Here is a 7,651-nt window from a genome sequence, read left to right as displayed (position 1 = left end):
TACCCCCTAAGTCTAACAAATATCAACCGAGTACCCCAACCACAGACCTCCCTAGGCCCACCCAAGCTCTGCCCCAGATCCCTTCCCCTTTACTAATTGTAATGCAATTTTTTTCCATTCATTTTTCATATACACACAATATACACAAAAGATATAAATTCTCAAAACTGACACATTTCAATCACTATATTGAAAATAAAATCATTTTACTTACCGGCGATCTTATGCAGGCTGCTTTGACTGGGAGGCCAGGGGGGAAGCCGGAGGACGCTAGAGAGAAGGGGGAAACATGCAGGCCTTCGGCGAATCGGGCAGCGCTGGCGCTGTACCACGTAAGGAATTCAGCTGGCTGGAAAATAAAATTACTTTTCAAGAATCTGAGATAAAAAACATAAAAGTTGAAATTGGTGAATCTAAGAATTCTATTGAGAATATACAACAGGAGTTAAAAGTATCAAAACAGCTTAATGAAGCAATAATAAAAGATAATACAAATATGCGTAGAAAACTGGAATCTTTGGAGAATTTTTCTCGTAATAATAATCTCCGACTGATTAACTTTCCTAGGATAGCCTCGGTGACACCTAGGGATATGTTGAAACGTTATATGTTGGAGATTTTGGGTATTCCAGAGGATACATTACCACCACTTACTCAAGTATATTACCTACCAACGAAAGCTATTAAATCACCATCTAAACAACAGGAGAATAATCAACCACTTAATGTTTCAGCAATCTTGGAACTTTCGGATAGAGAGCTAGTATCTCCGGCAACATTGCTCCTTACTGTGGCTCTTGCTCCAGATAAAAACTGGTTGCTTAGATTGTTCTTTAGAAATAAAATGAAAGAATTTCTTGGACAAAAAATATTAATGTTCCCAGACTTGGCACGGGAAACCCAGAGGAGAAGGCGAGAGTTTCTTTTGATGAAGCCAGGGGTTACATCTCTTGGTGGGACTTTTTTCCTTCGACACCCTTGTAAATGTGTAATACAATACCATATGAAGAAATATGTATTCTTTGAACCATTCCAGTTGACAGCTTTTTTGGCAGGAACTCGGCTGGATGAAGGAAAATCAAAGTGAAGTGCATTTGAATAATGATATCCTTTCTCAGCCAGGGGATCTTGTTTTCCTAATAGTTGAATTGATAGTTGTTAGCAGTTGTTAGCATTTGTTAATATGTCCGCCTTATCCTTCTTGGATCTATTGTTGAGGACTTGAGCTGAATTTAAGCTAAACATTTATTTATTTTTTTTTTTGATTATTATGTATTTTACCTTTGAGTATTATTTTCTTGCTTTTCTTCAACTTTCTGTACAAGTGGATACTTGATTTATAACATGTAAAAATTTGATAAATAAAAAAAAAAAAAAAAATAGGAATTCAGCTGGCAGGCGCCTCTCTTCCTTCTCAGTGTGTCGCGGCACACTTGGAATCTCAGGAGGCACACAGTTTGAGATCCACTGCGTTAGCATATCTACATTACTGCAAGCTAACTGGTTAGTACAGTGTTTATTTAATTTTTATTTTAGTATTTATATATCATTTGTAGTCTAAGTAGTTTGCATTCAGGTACTTAATTATTTCTCCTTATCTGTCCTGGTGGGCTCACAATCTGCCTAATGTACCTGGGGCAACGAAGTGTTAAATGGCTTGAACCTGCAACCTTGGGGTGCTGAGGCTGCAGCCCCAACCGCTAGGGGCTCCTTTTACAGAAGCCGCGCTAGCGGGTTTAACGCGCCCAACTTTTCATCACCCGCTAACCCCCTGCGCTGGCCGAAAAATTACCGCCCTGCTCAAGAGGAGGTGGTTGCGGCAAGCGCGTCCGGCGGTTTAGCTGGCGCTATTACGCACATTAAAGCGCTAACGCGCCCTCCGTAAAAGGAGCCCTAGGCCACCTCACCACTCCGAGACAGGTGGTGGTAAGTGCTCAAGGAGTTGTCCATTAATGGCAATATTAACACATGGTCATTCTATTGCGCAACGGTTCCTCCTTTCTGCAGCTATTCCTATCTCTCTTCTTTTCTACCTTTCAAAGTCCTTAGATCAATGTAGTCTTGTTAGAATGTTTATTTTCTTATTTTTTTCTTCTATTTCTATTTCTTACTTTTGTTACTCAACTACCGTATTTTCACGCAGATAATGCGCACCTGTGTAAAACGCGCACACGGGTATAGTGCGCAGAAACCACGATTTTATGTACAAAAACTTTTGTATACCGCGCTCACGCGTATAACGCGCATGCAGCCCGACTGTCCTTTCGCCCGCCCCGACTCTCCTCTGGCCACCCCGACTCTCCTTTCGCCCTCCCCGACTCTCTGTGCGCTGTCCCGACTCTCCGTTCACCCTCCCTGACTTTCCGTGCACTGCCCCGACTCTCCGTTCACCCGCCCTGACTTTCCGTGCACTGCCCCGACTCTCCGTGCGCTGTCCCGACTCTCCGTTCACCCGCCCTGACTTTCCGTGCACTGCCCCGACTCTCCGTGCGCTGTCCCGACTCTCCGTTCACCCGCCCTGGAGCCTTAGGTCCCACCTGGGGGCGCGGCCTGAGGCACATGGTCGGGTTGGGCCCATGTGCCTCAGGCCACGCCCCCAGGTGGGACCTAAGGCTCCAGGGCCTATTCTGATTGGCCCATGCGCCTTAGGCCCCACCAGTAGGCGGAGCTTTGGGACGGATGGGCCAATCCGGCCTCATTCCGTCGTTGGTTGCCTGCCGGACAGGCGGGTTTGGCTCCCGTCTGTCCGGCCAACTACCAAAGGTACGGGGAAGGGGGGTGGGGGTGTCGTGGGGGTCGGCCAGGGGGGTCGCGGGTCGGCTGGGGGGGCGGTCGGAGGTTCTTGGGGGGGGCGGTCGTAGGAGGGAGGGGGGTTTGCGTCGAGGGCAGGAGGGCCTGGGATCCCTCCTGCCCGTAATGTAGTGCGGGGTGGGGGGTTGCCGTGGCCAGGAGGGTTTGGGCTCCCTCCTGGCCCGATATTGTCGGGGAGTTGGGGAGTCGGCCGGGCAAGAGGGCTTGGGCTCCCTCTTGCTCCGATCGTGGATGTGGGTGCGGGTGGGAGCGCGTGCGAGCGGTCGTTCGGGGTGGGGGTGCGAGCGGTCCTGCTGGGGGGGTGAATCGGGCGTCGGGCGGGGTGGGAACTATGTAAAAAAATTTTTGTATACCGCGCTCACGCGTATAACGCGCGAGGGGTATGCGCGGTAGGTAAAAACACGTATAACGCGCGCGTTATATGCGTGAAAATACGGTAATTGTTATTTTTTCCAGGTACTTCAGTTAGATTGTGAGCCTTCGGGACAGTAAGGGAATTTCTAAGTACCTATTCTTTATTTATTTATCTTATTTTTATTGTATCCTTTAATGTATATTTCTCTGTAAACCTATATTACTTATAATTTTAATGCACACTATTGTCTATGCTCTGTAAACCGCTTAGAATCCTAACGGAGTTTAGCGGTATATAAGAAATAAATTACTTTACATTACATTACATTAATGCAAAAATTGGAAAATCCGCCTGCTATGGTCAAAAATGGCCTTAGCGCTGGGAAAAACCCACACTAGGGTGCACAGAGACCAGTTTTTGCCGCAGCTTAGTAAGAGGGCCTCATAACGATTTGAAATTTACTCCACAGATTCTACCTGCAGAACACGTGGGGGGGGGGGGGGGTTTCTGTGTCAAGTTGATTAACATCTGGAGTTCATCCACCTGCTCTGTCTCCAGTGTAATACATGCCATCTTCTGCCGGAAATGTCTCTAAGAAAAAGAAAGAATGAACACAAAGCTTACTTTAGAAATGACAATTCTAAAAAACCAGCAGCGGAACATTTCCACTTCCTGTTTGTTTGTAACGCTTTGATGGTCTATTCTAATGCCTTATCACATGCTACTTTGCTATTTAGGGATTTTGAACTAGGGTTACCATACTCGTATAACTCCAGAAAAAGGAGGACAGATTGAGACATCCGGGATTTACTTCCTTTGCTATCATTAGAAGTAAAATTCCTTTTCTTTTCTTTCTTAGCTGTATTTAGCACACTCAAAGGGGAGGGTGGAGTTGGGGAATAATTGTATAAGATACTAGCTGATGGCCCGGCGTTGCACGGGTATTTAATTATAGCAATAACACTGTAAATGGATTCAAATAAAGATACTTTATAGTGGTGAATGAAATTATTTTTTTACAGCTTTATAAAAAGTACAATATTCAAATTATAATGTGAAATATTTGACAAAATGAATACAATACAACTAACACAAAACTTGATTATAAACAACATTTTTAGTTTCACCTCCAGGAGCAAGAACATATAAATTCTTGGGTGAACCTACCCTTGAGCAAGCAACATAGAGGGGGATCTTAAATCCACTCCACAGTATGTAATAGTCTGTCCCTGTGATTTGTTGATTGTGATAGAGAATGCAAGTCTCACTGGAATTTGCAATCTCTTAAACTGAAAAGGAAGATGTGTTGCAAGTTTCGTTCAAATCGGGCAAGCCGTTTTTGCGTTGGCAGCTTTTTACATTTTTTCCATTGACATGAATGGGTGAAATCAGATTTTCTGTTTGTAGCTCCGCCCACGTGTGCAGGAGGGCCGCGAGACCCCCAGAACATATCACCCCAGGTAGTGAGGGATCTGCATACCAAGTTTCGTTCAAATCGGGCAAGCCGTTTTTTTCGTTGGCAGCTTTTTACATTTTTGCCATTGACATGAATGGGTGAAATCTGATTTTCAGGTTGTAGCTCTGCCCACGTGTGCAGGAGGGCCGCGAGACCCCCAGAACATATCACCCCAGGCAGTGTGGGATCTGCATACCAAGTTTCGTTCAAATCGGGCAAGACGTTTTTGCGTTGGCAGCTTTTTACATTTTTACCATTGACATGAATGGGTGAAATCTGATTTTCTGTTTGTAGCTCCGCCCACGTGTGCAGGAGGGCCGCGAGACCCCCAGAACATATCACCCCAGGTAGTGAGGGATCTGCATACCAAGTTTCGTTCAAATCGGGCAAGCCGTTTTTTCGTTGGCAGCTTTTTACATTTTTGCCATTGACATGAATGGGTGAAATCTGATTTTCAGGTTGTAGCTCTGCCCACGTGTGCAGGAGGGCCGCGAGACCCCCAGAACATATCACCCCAGGCAGTGAGGGATCTGCATACCAAGTTTCGTTCAAATCGGGCAAGACGTTTTTGCGTTGGCAGCTTTTTACATTTTTGCCATAGACACGAATGGGTGAAATCTGATTTTCAGTTTGTAGCTCCGCCCACGTGTGCAGGTGGGCAGTGAGACCCCCAGAACATATCACCCCAGGTAGTGAGGGATCTGCATACCAAGTTTCGTTCAAATCGGGCAAGCCGTTTTTGCGTTGGCAGCTTTTTACATTTTTTCCATTGACACGAATGGGTGAAATCTGATTTTCTGTTTGTAGCTCCGCCCACGTGTGCAGGTGGGCCGCGAGACCCCCAGAACATATCACCCCAGGTAGTGAGGGATCAGCATACCAAGTTTCGTTCATATCGGGCAAGCCGTTTTTGCGTTGGCAGCTTTTTACATTTTTTCCATTGACATGAATGGGTGAAATCTGATTTTCAGGTTGTAGCTCCGTCCACGTGTGCAGGTGGGCCGCGAGACCCCCAGAACATATCACCCCAGGTAGTGAGGGATCTGCATACCAAGTTTCGTTCAAATCGGGCAAGCCGTTTTTTCGTTGGCAGCTTTTTACATTTTTCCATTGACATGAATGGGTGAAATCTGATTTTCAGGTTGTAGCTCCGCCCACGTGTGCAGGTGGGCCGCGAGACCCCCAGAACATATCACCCCAGGTAGTGAGGGATCTGCATACCAAGTTTCGTTCAAATCGGGCAAGCCGTTTTTTCGTTGGCAGCTTTTTACATTTTTGCCTTTGACATGAATGGGTGAAATCTGATTTTCAGGTTGTAGCTCCGCCCACGTGTGCAGGTGGGCCGCGAGACCCCCAGAACATATCACCCCAGGTAGTGAGGGATCTGCATACCAAGTTTCGTTCAAATCGGTCAAGCCGTTTTTGCGTGATCGCGGCACATACACACACACACACATACATACATACCTCCGATTTTATATATATAGATGTTATAATATGTTATATATACTATTATAATCACAGCTCTGGTTGGGTAATAATCACCTTGATTAAAACACAACCAGTTTAACCAGGGATCAATGATAAGGCCCCCCAAAAACCATGTGGAAAGTGCAGGGTTTGCCGTTATATCATGAAAGCGTCTCACCTGGAAATTCCGTGTTCAGGAGGGCGTCATTTTGAATTAAAAACAGGGACCAATTGTGATTCTAAGGGGGTGGTCTATTACATCCAATGCCCATGCAAAAAGATATATATAGGCCAATCGATTCGTAAGATTAAGAACCAAATTATAGAACACTTGAGTAACATCAGGACAAGCCGAGTCTCCGCCCCCCCTGGTCTCTCATTGGTTAGAAGAATCTCATTCATTAGAAGATTTAAAGTATATGGTATTAATCCATATTCAACATACTGAGGGTGATAAATCTAAGATTCTACTCCAAAAAGAGCAACACTTCATATATAACTGGCAAACTCTGATTCCAAATGGTTTAAATCTGGATATAGACTGGCTAGTGACTTAAAGGAAACAGCATTGAACTCTCATTTCATTCAGACCTCTTTTCCTCATTGTGACATCATGTCCTGTTGAAACCACGTTAGCCCCTTCCGGTTATTTCCCTTTAAAAGCTAGTCAGTAGATTATAGAGAATCAGTGGGTCCGAGGCTTTGGGCTAGTCCAGCCTCAGTGAGCCGATTCCAGGTATATAAGGTTTTAAACTATTTTAAGAATAAGAAAGCATAAGAAATGTATTACAAGATACTCAGATAACATTAGATAATATATATTTTTTAATCAACGTGATTATTACCCAACCAGAGCTGTGATTATAATAGTATATATCAATCTTCATCACAGGATACTTCAATTTATCTCCCTATAAAATAGACTATATAATATGTTATATAACGTGTATATTCTATTTTGTTGAAAATGTGATGAAGGGTGGATGGGTGGGTGGGGTTATTACACTATTAGATTTTATGTGTTAGATAATATAGTGCTATATTGGAATTACTTGTATGATGTATTTTTGTGCACTTGTTTTGATTTGAAAATGAATAAAGATTAAAAAAAAAAAAAAAAGAAGTAAAACTCGGATGTCTCAACCTGTCCTCCTTTTTCTGGCGCCCTATGCTAACCCTACCCTGAGTTAGGGTTACCAGACGTCCGGGTGCCCAGACGGATTTTCCAAACTTTGCGTCTGGAGGGCCTCTGAGCATGCACTGATGACTGATGCGTATGCTCAGAGGCCCTCCAGAACCGGCAGGAAGAGAGACGAGGTGGAATGGGGCGGGGTTTGGGGTGGGGCTGGAACAGTGTGGGGCCTTGCATCTGGGATCTTATGATTTCAGATATGGTAACCCTACCCTGAGCAGTTGTACATGATAAAACTTTCCAAAGCAGGGGGCTGTGAATTAGTCTGAGCCGAGTGCAAAACATGGTGTCTAGGTGGGATCCAAAACGACTTTGAGGAACAAATGTTGCTCCTGTGCTTTTATTTATTTATTTAAACATATTTATC

The 7,651-nt window shown here is 44.5% G+C and overlaps 1 long non-coding RNA gene across 1 annotated transcript in view; it reads right to left on the bottom strand.

Moving 5' to 3' along the window:
• Positions 1-294: 294 nt before the first annotated feature.
• Positions 295-7,651, bottom strand: part of LOC117352684 — a 104,459-nt gene continuing 97,102 nt past the window's right edge. Inside the window, exons 2-3 of the long non-coding RNA XR_004537759.1 lie at positions 3,643-3,757; positions 295-349 (exon numbers count right to left, since the gene is read on the bottom strand). This is a non-coding gene — a long non-coding RNA (uncharacterized LOC117352684). The remainder of the gene's footprint in view (positions 350-3,642; positions 3,758-7,651) is intronic.

This window comes from Geotrypetes seraphini, chromosome 1, assembly GCF_902459505.1.
Source record: "Geotrypetes seraphini chromosome 1, aGeoSer1.1, whole genome shotgun sequence".
NCBI classification, from domain to species: domain Eukaryota; kingdom Metazoa; phylum Chordata; class Amphibia; order Gymnophiona; family Dermophiidae; genus Geotrypetes; species Geotrypetes seraphini.
This window is presented reverse-complemented; position numbering and strand designations above follow the sequence as displayed.